Below are 14,634 nucleotides of genomic sequence, written 5' to 3'. Positions count from 1 at the left end.
GTTGAACAAAGAGAATTTGAAAGCTCTTGCATATGCCATTTGTGGGGGGCTGGGGGGGGGGACATCAATATTTCCCCCATTTCTCTGGTATTGCCTGAACAAAAAGAATTATTGAAATTGAACTTGTTCAGGTTTTTTATAAATCAAAATGTCAACAAATACAAGCACTAGTCTAGTTACAACAAGAGACTGTAGTTTACAGAATAAAACTAACCCTGTTTCTTTTTTTTTTTTTTTTTAAGCTCTACAAAGAACACATTGTTTATTCTTGTGTAAAAACGTCATGTAAAGAAGCTCTCTGTCAGGTAGTCTATTTTTATTTAGTTGTTTCATAACTCAATTATCATGTTCCCCTCTGCCTAATAATTAGCATATGCATAGTAACAAGGCTTGAAAACCTGTTCTTTCCCCCACTGTGTGTCAGTTATATTTCCAGGGTGTTTGGAGAACGGGTTGTGCCTGTGTAGGTGAGTCGTCTTTCCCTGCTGCTCTGGCAGCTTGCCCCCGTGCAGTGTTGAGGGTCAGCTTTTGGAGAAAGTCCCAGCCAGAGGCCTGAGCAGGGACTTCCTGCCATCTGGAACAGTCTGGAGCACAACGAAAGATGTCAGCAAGAAGTGCTCAAATGACTCCTCTCCAGCTCCCTGGGGATGAGCAGTATTTCCCTCAGTTCCACGATTGGGGAAATTTAACCATCACTACCAGCAATTTGATGCACACATTTTGAGCTCTGTATTTGGTTGCCTTCCATGTTCTGGTTTTTCTGGCTGCTTATCACCTTTCGGATACTTTTTCTATGTTTGAGGAATTCCCCATAGCATGAGTCCTGCCTTCCCACCTCATAAGGCCCAAATGCGTTTTCCCAGCTTCTTTTATAGCAACGGCGCACAAGTTACGACCTAGGCTCAGGCAATCCACCTTGCATGTAGGAGAAATTGTTTGGGAAGAGAACAATGAGAGGAAGTAGGTGTCTTACAGAATACATTTTCTGGCAAAAGTGGCAGTGGGGGCTTCTGGCTTTGGAGGGAGGACAGCAATGGAGGTTCTGGCATTCAATGTCCAGAACTAACAGTGAACACTGAGATGATGGAGGTAGGGCCACAAGATCTTCTCTGCAATCTTATTGCAAGATCTTCTCTGCAATAATTAAAAAGAATTAAAAAAAATTTTTTTTAACGTTTATTTATTTTTGAGACAGAGAGAGACAGAGCATGAACAGGGGAAGGGCAGGGAGAGAGGGAGACCCAGATTCTGAAACAGGCTCCAGGCTCTGAGCTGTCAGCATAGAGTCCAACGTGGGGCTCGAACTCACGGACCGTGAGATCATGACCTGAGCCAAAGTCGGACACCTAACCGACCAAGCCACCCAGGCGCCCCAAGAATTTTTAAAGACATCTAATGTAATTGCTGATTAGACACATACATTCTGAAAATCAAAGCAGTTAATTTGATTAGTGGATTTTTTTTAAGCTATGACAACTTTTAGGAATGACAACTTTGAAGTGCATTATTTTCCATAGGCAAGTAATATAGTTGGTGAGGAATAAACTCCAAGACCAAGGTGTTTGTGAGAAACTAGTGAGGGGTGGTTACTCTTCACATGTTTTGGGAGCATATTCATTTAGTTTGCATATTGCCATTTACCCATTTCAGAGCTCCCTTCTCCCTCTTCTTCCACCTTCTTCTCAGATCTATATTATTGCTCTAATCTGGTTTTACCTAGGGTTGGATGGACAGACATTCTCTGGTATATAGGAAGGAATGCAGAACCCCACTAGTTGGGGTAGATAGAGGGGTTACAATGAAAGAGGAAGACAAAGGGGTGCCTGGGTGGCTCAGTCAGTTGAGCGTCGACTTCGGCTCAGTTCATGATCTCAGTTCGTGGGTTCGAGCCTTGCATAGGGTTCTCTGCTGACAGCTTGGAGCCTGAAGCTTGCTTCAGATTCTGTGTCTCCCTCTCTCTCTGCCCCTCCCAAACTCACGCTCTCTCTCAAAAATAAAGAAACATTAAAAAATTTAGAAAAATAAAAAAAGAAGAGGAACAGAAAAACCCATCCAAATCAATAGAAATATATATATTTTTAAGTAAAGGCTATTTATTATTTATTTTCTAAATAGTTTGCCTAATGTAAGAAAAAGTGGTATTTGTTAAGAATAGGTCAATTAGGTTTAAAAATGTAAGTATTATTGGCCCATGGTAATGGGTCATGACCACAGCTGACATTATGGAAATATAGGCAGACCCAAAGTTTGAAGACATGCTTGGACAATATTAGTAGGCTCCTTCTTTTCAGGGAAAAAAAAATCATTATAAAATATTTTCTCAGCCAGAATGACACACTACAACTGTATTACTACCGCAACATGACAAATTTATGGAATCTAAATCAGTAAGTTTTAACCATAGAGATAAATTCTGAGGGATGAGGAATTTATGAACTCAGTGCATAGTCCTAAATTATAGGAATTACAATGAAAGATCCTATTTTCTGCCCCTCACTCTGCCATAATGTTGAAAAAGACTGATATTCTAAACTCTGATGAGCCATTTTTTTCTTTAGTCATCCTATTGGCTTTTAAAATTATCTCCCCTTCCATCTTGTACCTTGTGGCATAATTTCAACATGATAGTATTCCTGTTATGAGTACTGTTCAATTATTAGTGACTCAAGCAAAGAGAATTTAAATGCCTTCATAAAGGTCCCTCAGGTAGGCTGTAACTGACTGGATGGAGAAAGGAAACCACAGTTGACTTGCATAGTTCAGGAGAGCTCTACGCCAGTTTCTAATGTGCTGGATTCCATGAAGTGATGTAATTGCTTAGTATATTTTATTAAATCTGTGATTTTCCACTGTGCATGTAGAAAGGTAAGATAACAGTATCCTCACATCATCTTTTTTCTTTTTCTTTTAATTCCCACTGGTATTTTATTATTAATAAATAATTTTAAACTCAGCTTTCAACTCTTTTCTCATTTTCTCATTTTTCTATAATTCTGAAAATAGCACTTATAAGGGTAGGAGATCTAGAGATATAGTTGAGGTGATGTAGGTATGCAGACTTAGTTCTACCAAGGCCAGGAAGATGGCCTGGTCTGTCTTCAAGCTCTGTCCAAACGTCGGTGTGCAGGTGTGGCATCCACAGAGGTCTCCTTTCAAAGAAGGACCTGATAGCAAGGGGGAGTGCCAGCATCTTCAGGGGTTGCCTCAGCTGCTAAGAACCACCTCTCCAGAGATCATGTCCTCCCTAAGGCAGCTCTCCTCAGATGAGTGAGACCAGGCCATTTTGGCAGGGCCACAGGAGATCTCTCTAGAGATCTGTAGTATATTGGCTGAGGCTTTGTAAGGCCTGCACTGGGGCTGGCTTCTTCCTTTACACAATCCTACTTCTTTTTTTAATTTTTTTTTTAACGTTTATTTATTTTTGAGACAGAGAGAGACAGAGCATGAACGGGGGAGGGGCAGAGAGAGAGGGAGACACAGAATCGGAAGCAGGCACCAGGCTTCGAGCCATCAGCCCAGAGCCCGAAGCGGGGCTCGAACTCACGGACCGCGAGATCGTGACCTGAGCTGAAGCCGGATGCTTAACCAACTGAGCCACTCAGGCGCCCCATACACAATCCTACTTCTTCCCCTCTCCTTTCATGGAGTTGCTGCCTAGTAAACATGGTGTATTTCATACTCATCTTAGACTCTGTTTTCAGAGAACCTAACCTTCAACAGCACGCAAGTTCTATAGGATCTGGAAGCTTTTCCAGTCAAGGTCTAAATGATCTAAGCCAGAATTTTGAAATGTTCCTTATCCTGAATCTATCAATGTATCTATGTAACTTTTAAAAAAGATGTTAGTTTATTTTGAGAGATAGAGCACCAGCAGGGGAGGGGCAGAGAGAGAAGGAGAGAGAATCCCAAGCAGGCTAGGCACCCATCAGCACAGAGCCTGATGTAAGGTTTGATCTTAAGGACTGTGAGATCATGACTTGAGCAAAATCAAGAGTCAGACACTTAACCAACTGAGCTAACCAGGTGCCCTTCTGTGTATCTTTTTTTAAAAATAATTTTTCTTTTGGGGCGCCTGGGTGGCTCAGTTCGTTGGGCATCCAACTTTGGCTCAGGTCATGATCTCACAGTCCATGAGTTCGAGCCCCACATCAGGCCTGTGCTGACAGCTCAGAGCCTGGATCCTGCTTCAGATTCTGTGTCTCTCTTCTCTCTGCCCCTCCCCTGCTCATGCTTTGTCTCTGTCTCAAAATAAATAAATAAATAAATAAATAAATAAATAAATAAATAAATAAATAAATAATTTTCTTTGGTTTGGTTGTGGTTCTAATTTTTGGTTTATTGTTGTCTGTTTGGGAGTTTGTTGGGAGGAATTCTAGGAAGCTCTTTATACATTAGAAACCTGAAGAGAGGGGCACCTGAGTCATGCACATGCTCTCTCTCTCTCTCAAAATAAATAAACTTAAAAAAAAAAAAAACCTGAAGAAAAGAAATAAAAATGCTGATTTCCCCGACAACTTCCATTGTTATTGAAAAGATGTACTCTCACTGAAAAATAAAGTTGGTTTTATCACCTTAAGTAATTTAGGACTTGTTAAAGGACTTGTACATGCAGTATATGGAGTAAACTGTCCTTGTCTATGTGAAAGATATGTGAAGATGGTCAAATAGATAATCTTTGCCCGATCTTATGAAATGTATACACAGTAGTCCCAGTTCTCCTTTTTCTCCATCTCTATGTCATATGTGATTCTCTCTTCTCCATCGCTTACTGCCCTAGCTTGGGTCCTTCCTGCATCAGTTACCACCTGGGTCCTTGTAATAACCCCTCCACTTCCCTGCCTCCATTGACTCTCCCATCTCTCCTTCACACAAAGGTCAGAGTGATTTTTCTAAATTACAAATCTGATCAGGTAATTCCTCTGCCTAAAATCCTCTAGTGGCTTCCCAAGGCTACTCAAGGATTTAAAGCCCAGTCTTTTTCATAGTGCTCATACAAAACTCTTCATGAATCAGTCTTTGCTGACTCGCCAGCTTTATCTCCACAACGGTCTCCAGTCTTCCCACTACAGGCAAATTCCTTGTAGCTTCTGGAATGTGCATGATCTCTCTTCTGCCTTAGTATACGTAGCTCCCATTGTTGAAATGCCCTTCCCTGTGTTATTTTTTAGGTTGTTATTATTATTATTATTATTATTTTAATTTAGCTAAGCTTTATTCCTTAGTCCAGGCTCCTCTCACCTGTCAAGCAAACTCCAGGTAGAAGTAGTCCTCCATGACCCAGAATACCCAGTGCCACTAACATCCTTCATAACACTTAAAATGCCATATTGAAATATAAGGCTGGTATACTCCTTTCTAGATTATGAGCTCCTCAAAGAAACTTTATATGTGCATCCTCAGCACTTAGCGCAGTGCCTGGCTCATGGTAAGTATTTAGCAAAGCTTTGTGTCTTTAAGTTCTTTACGGTGGCTACTGCTTCTAACAGATTCTTCCATCACCCCCACCTATTGCTTAGCAAAATACTATGTTGCTCTATACTACATACGGTAGGTATTCAATCAATGCTTGTTGAGTGGATGACTATACTGCTATTGTTTTAAGTATTACCATTCTACCTTTAACAAATGCTTAAAAGATTCCAATTACCAGGAGTAGCTTAGAAAAACATTTTAAGTGTTGATTGACCAGTAGAAGTCTCTGAAGATTTTATTTCACTCTAGAGCAGTTGCCTAAACCATGAACTACAAGCTAATAGTATTCACAGGAGAGAGACTTTGTCTATTTGCCTAGACCGTCTGTGATATTAGCTATGCAAATAAATATTTTGATTGTTCATTTGGGAGAAGAGGATTACTTGATGACGGTCTTGAAGTATATGCAGGCTTATTATGAGGAGGAGGATGACTTAATTTTTTTCCCATTGCATTGCCGATTCAATGAGGAAAAGTACTTAACATTGTATTAACAGTTAAAGATAAGAGTTTCTTCACTGGGATTAAGGAACACTGTGGAACATCCTTCTTTGCAGATTTGACTAAATGACATCAAAATTCTTGTTTTCACCCTTGAATCCAAGATACTTGGAATGACGTCATCACAGTGACCAACTGCAACCAAGACAGAAGCTGTTGAATTTGGCATCACGTTTTCTAGTTACTAAATTCAGATAAGAGATAGCAGATGCATGCTATCAATATAGGACCATCTTGGGCTCTGCTAAAGAATCACAATTATTATCCTTACAGTTATACTCATTTCAGAGATGAGACCCCGGAACTGTTAAGTTCTAGTAAAAGGCCACTTATTATGTGTGATATAATTATAAAAGCAGAGAATGTCTTTCAAAGGAGTTAAGAATTGGACAGGACTAGGGAAAGTCATGCAAGGCAAGAGGAACTCATAGTACTCATGATATGATATGAAGTAATACAGTGTTGACAGATGTGCCAGGTATATTTGAAAAGTAACAGACCACATAGGGCATGCCCCAACTCTGAGGAAGAAAACATTCGCTAAGCACGTATGATATGCCAAGCTCTTTGCTAGACCCAGTATGTGCATTTTCTCATTCATTCCTCATTATAACCCTAACATACAGTAGTAACATCTCAGTTTGCAACTGATAAAACTGAGACACTGAGAAGTTAAGCGACTTGGCTAAGATCACACAGCTAATAAGGGAGCAGGGAATCCAAATCCAGGTTTTTAGACTGCAGCTACTGGAACTAAAATTTAATTCCAGAAACATTAGTAATCATTTCCCAAAGGCAAAGTAGAAACTGGGGTAGGAATTGTAGGGCTTGAAAGCAGGGAAACATCTTCTTCAACAATATATTCATATATTCATATAAGGCTCATATAAGGCTCAACATGTAGGTATTCTATAAGTGTCTGTGAATGAAGAGGCTGTTTTCAAGGAATATATACTCTGGTAGGGAAGACAGACATGCATAAATAACTACAACATAGTGAAGGCTGTAGGTACTGATGGATCAGATTAGATTAAAATCTGAGGGGAGAGAAAGTTATCCTATAGGCAGTGAGGAGGCATTGAGGTTTTTGAGTAGGAGAGTAACATAATGAAAGCTTATTACTGAAAACTAATCTGCTGACTATGTGCTACTTGTTTCCTTATTGTCAGCAACATTAAGCCACTTGGAACTCTAAGTAAGTTACATCTGTGGAGATACAAAAGAGGAGAAAATACTTCTCTCTCTCATGTCCTGCTCACCAAGATTCTGCTAAATTGATTTAGATGCTGGAACAATAAATTGGAGTAAGAGCAGAAGCCTAAAATCTGAAGGTGTGCTGGTACTCTCTGTCCAATCACTATTGTTTCTAAAAATATAAGGATCCCCTGCATTGGAGCGGTAGGGCAGAGGGCTGGAAAGATTGCATGTTGCAAATATCTAAGTGAGCTAGGATCTGAGGTTACTCATGTATGACTGTTTTATTAAATTTATTTATTTATTTATTTATTTATTTATTTATTTATTTATTCATTCATTCATTCATCCATCCAGTCAGTCCATGAACATTTGTTTAGTGAGTGCTGCTGGGTATCTGGTACTGTTCCAGGTCTTAAGACATAGAGATCTAGTATGAGAAGAAGGATAAGACCACTGCCCACATGGACTATCCAAGCCAACAGAGTAATTCAAATCATGGACATTTTCAAATATGACATGTGATTAAAAAGAAAATAAAACAGAGCAGCAGGAGGAACAGTGACTGAGGATGGGGGAATAAGCACTTTAAAAAGGACTCTTAGAGAAAACCTTTCTGTGGAAATGACATTCCAGCAGACTTCTTAAGTATGAGAAAAAAAAACCAGCCATGCAAAGAACAGAAGGAAGAACGTTCCAGGCAGAGGAAACAGCCAGGGCAAAGGCCCTGAGGTTGAAAGTTAGAGGAAGAGACAGCAGAAGTTGTGGCTTTTTGTTATTAGCCACATTCAGAACTCTGAAAAGCATATCTGAAATACTTCCTTTTCAAATATTACACCACTAAAATATTTTAACAATTAATAATTTGATGATTCTCATTATTAGCTTTCTTCTTAATAACCAATTAAAAATTTCCATCCAAAAAAATAGATACTAAAAATATTAATTTGAGTATAAAATGACAAACAACAAAAAGGAAATAGAGGTCACAGATAATAAGGATGAAGGATTTCAGAAGATCACCTTGAGGAGTGGGGTGGTGGTGATGGTTGGAAATGAAAGGCTGAAAATCATGTACTATTTATTAATTTAATAAATCTGTCTTGATGTCAATGTAATCGAATGTTGCCACAAAATAATGGTCTCCTGCTGCTACATAAATGTTGAGGCCAAGCTCTGATGTTTATTTTCAAGACAGGAGACATTGATCCTTCACTAATAGAATATTACAAGTTTATTTCTATTATGCTAAGTAACCAAAGTTGATTTCATTGTTTGATTTGATGGATGTTGGAGCTGTCAGAGTTCAGAATGGTCTGGGATTAGGAGGCCAAAAGGATGAATTTTTTTCCCCCTAATTAGGCTCCTTGGATTTCATTCTAACATAAAATCAATAAAGGAAAATTTTAGGGATACATAGTCTCTGGGATCTTTCTTCTGATGCCCCAGGGATTCTAACTATTTGGCACAAGATTGTTTTCCCCTGGGACTAAAGATACTCTAGAGCCAGACAGTGAGTGAATTGGATGGGGGCCCCACCCAATTGGAAAGGCAACAGGAAAAGTGATGAGAGGAAAAAGACATCTATAACAATAGAAGGAGGAAGTGAAGCCAAAAAAACAAAACAAAACAAAACAAAGAAGCGAAGGAAAGGTAACATGAAATACAATAATCTACCAGGAAACAACCCACACTGGGGGGGGGGGGGGGGGGAATCCCAAAACAACAACAAAAAACAACCCTCAAAGGAATCACAATCTACTTATTTAGATGCAGGGAAACAGTTTGTGATCATTTCCAAAGGTAGGGCACATATTTATAGGGATCCAGTGACTGGATGGTGATGTGACCCAGTGATCCAGGTCTCCCTTAACCTAAGCAGAATGTGAATTAAAACAAAGATCTTGGTTTTCGGGTTTTATCCACTACAGATCTCAGAGCCACCTAGATCTGGGAAATGTGATTAACTGAAAGAGAAATGAACAAGGTGAAGATTGGAAAGAAGACATGAATTGAGCAATCTAGTAGGAATACAGAGAATATGTATCTCTTTTAAATATCAAAAGAGAAATAGATTCATACCAAATCACTTCTTCTTTTAATATCCTACAATAAGCCAAGGTGTTTACTTTACAATAGTCAAAATGGGAGGAAATGATGTACTAGATAAAGTCCAATGCTGAAATAAAGCAGGGTGTGGCTTGGTGTTTCTGATTTTGCCTAATCAGGATGTTTAGGTGTAAGAACAGAATTCACTGCTGCTTACCATGCTGAAGTAAGATCCCATAAACCCTGCTTGAGTGGTCTTGCCTGTATTTAATCCAACCTGAATTCACAAAGAAGCTTGCATTTCTAGAATTGAGTACATGAAAGAGTAAATATTAAGGGGCAAGAGTGGTTGGAAGGATCTCTGTATTGGATTCTGAGAAGGCCTGAACAGATAGGCTGCATGGATGTGAATTACAATCCCATCATTCACTAGTTGTGTGAACCAGCAAAATATGTGAATAATAAAACCTACCTCTAAGGATTACAAAGATCACTGAGCGAGATACTCTGTGTAAAGCACTTGGCGCCCGGCATATTATAAAGCTTGAAAAATATTAGTGTTGTTAATATCTAAGAAGTCTGTGATGTGGCTTGCAAGAACTGAAATTCTTCCATAGTTGAAGTTGCACCATGTAACACTGTTGAGCAGTCAAATATTTTTGACTTACAAAAATATTTTCGGGGCGCCTGGGTGGCACAGTCGGTTAAGCGTCCGACCTCAGCCAGGTCACGATCTCACGGTCCGTGGGTTCGAGCCCCGCGTCAGGCTCTGGGCTGATGGCTCAGAGCCTGGAGCCTGTTTCCGATTCTGTGTCTCCCTCTCTCTCGGCCCCTCCCCCGTTCATGCTCTGTCTCTCTCTGTCCCAAAAATAAATAAACGTTGAAAAAAAAATTTTTTTCAATCTAATATGTTTCCATGAAACTTCCCTATTTCTCTCACCTTTGTCCTTTTGTCAGGGATTGGGGGGAAAAGAATGGGAAGAGGGAAGACAGAACAGGTAAAAGAAGGAATGGAAAGATGGGAGGTTATGTGGTAAAACCCTTTGGAGCAACCGACACAGGCTAGAAGCTGCAGAGATGTAGTTCTGTTGCCCATCTCTTCCCCCTCTCCTCCGCCTCCTCTCACAGCCCTTTAGTGAAGGTCTTTAGAAGGTTCCTGAGACATGTATGTGACATATGCCTCCTTGTGCCACAAATGACAAATGCTCCTTTAAAATGAAGAAAACAACCAAACTAGACAACAGAGCTGGTACCTCCTAAAAAGACACAAGAGCCAAGGCAAGAACAATGGAAGCAGTGCAAGAAAGTTGGGATATGGGGATAACTCTTCCAGAGGGGTGGGTGAAGGTGTCCAGAACCGGATTCTTCCTTGGCCACCCTTCTCTGCAGACTACCTACTTTCATTAACAGAATGAGCTGTTTGTCTACTTCCTTCCTAGAAGAACCAGACAGAAAAGCCAGAGTAAACGTATACAGTATTGCTAAAGCCTCTAATTTCTGGGCACCTCAGCCTCAAACACTGTGCCAAAGAACAATATTCCATGGGTCAGCGTCCTTGGCCACAATTCTCCTTAACTCAGAGCAACGAACTTAGCAAAGCAACAACTTTAGCCCTAAGTAGTGTTCATAGGACTATAGACAGTGATCAAGGTTATCCTCAAAGAAGCAAAACTCCCATGAGTGTTACAGGGAAGACAGGGTAGAAGGTAAGCACAGAGTAGTAGCAGACCATATCACAAAAATGTATTCTTTCTTAACTTTCTTAACACTGGCCCCCAATACCACAGACAACTTGGATCTTAGAAGCTGAGTGAGGCTAATGGAGATTTGCCATGCAGTAGTCAATAGCTCAGCACCATGTGGCAGGGAATCTGTCTATCCTCTGCTTCAAGAATTTAGGTCCAAGGAAAAACACCTGGAGAGTTTGAAAAGCTGATGATAACAAGATTATAGAATTATGTGTCTGACGAGGAATCTGGTTTATACATGTATAATCTAATGATGATGATGCTAACAGGTAGCAATTGCCACCACAGAATACTTACAAATCTCCAGATACTGGAATATATAGAAGGAGCCCAACTGGTTTCAAAGACTTTTTGAGAACACCAAAATAAATAAAATGTAAGTACCTTCTGTATCTTTGACAAGTATACATGACCCTGCTTATTATTGGCAATGGCTATATTCAGTGCCTTTTTTTTAAATGTTTGTTTATTTTTGAGAGAGAGAAAGAGCCTGAGTGTGTGCAAGTGGGGGAGGAGCAGAGAGAGGGAGAGAGAGAATCCTAAGCAGGCTCCTCGCTGCCAACACAGCCCAACACAGGGCTCAATCTCACAAACCGTGAGACCTTTACCCGAGCTGAAATCAACAGACACTTACGTGACCAGGTACCCCAATTCAGTCCTTGTCTTAAACATATTTTTAATACAGCTAAAGAGGTTAAAATATGTATCTTAACCCCTTATAGTCAAACTATTTCAAGATAAATAAAATATAATAGTGGAATAATTTATCACCTTCTTTTTTTGACATACTTCATTGAGAGGACCCAATAATGTTGGAAAATAATGAAAAACAAATGAGTAGTTATTTTTCCCCCTATGTTTCCATTTCTAACAGGAGGAAATGACACTGCCTGGAATGTTCACAGACTCCTTAATGAGACTGGGGCCTTTGTCAAATCCAAGAGTGCAAAGACATCATATTGGCATAACCTTAGTAGGTGAAAAACCATTGTGAAGATTTAGGAATGCACTGAAAAAATAGTAATACTTTTGAATAAAGAACACTCTTTGGCACACTTTCTATTACATAACTTTCAACATTTAATGACAAAAAGCCAGCCAGTGAACACTGCAACACTCAGGATTTGTTTTGCAAAATGTGCTAAAGTGTGTGAAATTGCAAATACGTGGTAGCCCCACTTTTTTCATTTTTCATCATCTTCAGCTTATGTGCAATTTTTTATATCAGGATTATTTTTTTCTAAGTTATTAAATTTGAAATCTTGATGGTGCTAAAAAAGACTAGGCACTCTAGAGATGGAACGGTTTAGAACCAGTAGATCTGTACAGTCTCTCCTAACCCATTGGTAAATGTTTATGTATAGCTAAATTGGGATTTTAAAAATCTAGGGCAATAGGTTAAGAAAACAGTCATTGCCTCAGATTAACTGATGTTAAACCAATAACAGTGTGTCAAATAATGTTAATTTGAGGCCCCATTTCATTTATTATTCTGGTATAAGAGACCACGTTGCATTGTATTACAGTTGTAATGACTCTATTCACTCAATTACTTTGGTACATGGCATGTAAGCAGTTTGTGAATCTAAGCATGCTAGTCTGTTCTGCCTGGGAGTGAAGTTTCATACAGTAGTTTGAGTGACAAACATCTCAGAGCTTGCTCACATTCCTCTGTGGAATAGTCACTTCTGAGAGAAAGAGGTGCGGCTCCGTGGTCTGAGAACAGTACTGTCAGCCAGGAACACAGAGTTCTCATCCTGGAACGAGTTGTGTTCTCTTTATGGATCAGATCATGCTAATAAATCTTTCTAGGACTCAGTTTACCCAGTTAAAAAAGCTGGTTAAGAAACTCTAATTAACAGGTATAATGACTATTCATGAACAGATATCTGTTAAATGATTTGAAATGAAAAGTGATATGAATGTAAGATATTTTTCATAAACTAGTTTATGAAACAAATTAATAATAGAAAATTTTCGGCCTTTGAAAAAAATTACCCCAGAACAAGAAAATTAATTTTAATACATTTCAATGTTTATTTTAATTTTTCTAAACATTTTCTACTCTAAATGTTTTTTTTCAAGTTAACATGCTAAGTATACTCTGTGATGCAAATAATTAAATTCACCATTAGTTTCTATTTAAACTTAAAGAGGTAGCCTCTTTGTTCTATATAGCAAAGGGAAATCTTTTCTAAAGTTCCATGCACTATAAGAATATGGACATTATTAACCTTAATGTTTTATAGAAAAAATGAGGATCAAAGAAATGCGTAGTTAATCTAGAGCAGGGTGGTATACAAACTGCCTATTTTAAAATGATAAAGACTTCCAAGAATAAGATGCAATTTCCAAAAAGAGAAAATTGTGCATTTGTACACAAACAAAACCAGGGCAGGGGAGAAAGACCTAATGATTGAGTAATTGTGGTGTTCTATATCTGAAAGAATAAAGAAAAAAAAACCCTCAAATACATGTGTTTCATTCTGGTGGCTCAGCTAGTCAGCACTCTCTTTCTCTCTTCCAGCCCCCCCAGATTAATCGGCCTTATGTGTGAGGTTAAAAAAAAAAACGATTAACTTCTAAAAAATATATTGTGGTTATTTACAGGAAGACTTAAATCTCCTGTCTTCTCCTTTCTTAAAAATGAAAACAAACAGACAATGGATCTTCAATTCTGTGTCTGGGATCTCAAATTTGGCTGTGAATATGTGTTTCAAATCTCATTAATTACAATATTGGCCCCACGAGATACAGTTGCTGATGCAAAGAACACTCTTTGTACTCAAAATAATTTGAACAAGGGCAAAGAAGCATTTTATTTACATGTGTAAACATTACCAAGAAAATAAAATAGAGATGATTCAGATAGCTGCTGAGATGTTTTAATGACAATTGATTTGATTACTACTGAAGCTTTAAGGTTACCACGTATAGGGATAGTCATGTTTTCACTTAGTGTATTTGTTGGATAATAACGTTCTTGTAAAGTTAACTCTGACATTAACTTGGCAAGTTCTGAACTAAGACCTTTTCGCATTTTACTCTTTCTGGATATTAAGACCAACCATATTATTCTGAATTCCACACCCTACTGTGCAGATTTACAATTTATTTATTTCTTAAATATCAGAAAATATGCCATTACTCAAAGGACTTTTCCATGTAATAAATGTGGGTGAAAACCAATCAAATGAATACATTGCAGCAGTAGACAGGAAACAGCTTCTCTTGTTTTCTTTTCTCTTTAGGAAATAGTAAATTAAACCATAGCTATTTGTGGTCTTGTGCTATAAGATCACATGTGGTCATACATTTTCATCCTATTAACAAATCTGTTGGCTCAGTGGGTAGAAAGTAAAGTCCACTATAAAGATGTCTTAATGCCTTATGTAGGGAGGGTCATCTGCTGTGTATAGCCACAACCTAAAAATCTTGCTTTGAGATCTGATTGTGTTTATTGGCTGTCTTTAAATGGACACTGAAGAGCAGAGTTAAGTAGTCTTAATTACATATAAGAATCACTTGGAGCTTACAAAAAATACAGAGGCCAGGGTTCATCCACAAAGTTTCTGAGAGAGTTAGTTGAGGGTGGGGGGCAGGGGATGTCCCAGAAACTTGTATTTAAAACCAAACCAACAAAACCCAACAAAAAATAAATCCTCTTAGG

The 14,634-nt window shown here is 38.7% G+C and overlaps 1 long non-coding RNA gene across 1 annotated transcript in view; it reads right to left on the bottom strand.

The window, feature by feature from the left end:
* The window catches only part of LOC111561669, a 91,213-nt gene that overhangs the window by 74,216 nt on the left and 2,363 nt on the right, over nucleotides 1–14,634 (bottom strand). The window lies entirely within an intron of this gene.

The sequence above is a fragment of the Felis catus genome, chromosome A1 (genome assembly GCF_018350175.1).
Source record: "Felis catus isolate Fca126 chromosome A1, F.catus_Fca126_mat1.0, whole genome shotgun sequence".
NCBI classification, from domain to species: Eukaryota; Metazoa; Chordata; class Mammalia; order Carnivora; family Felidae; genus Felis; species Felis catus.
Note: the sequence above shows the minus strand (reverse complement) of the source record. Positions and strands in the feature narration are given on the sequence as shown.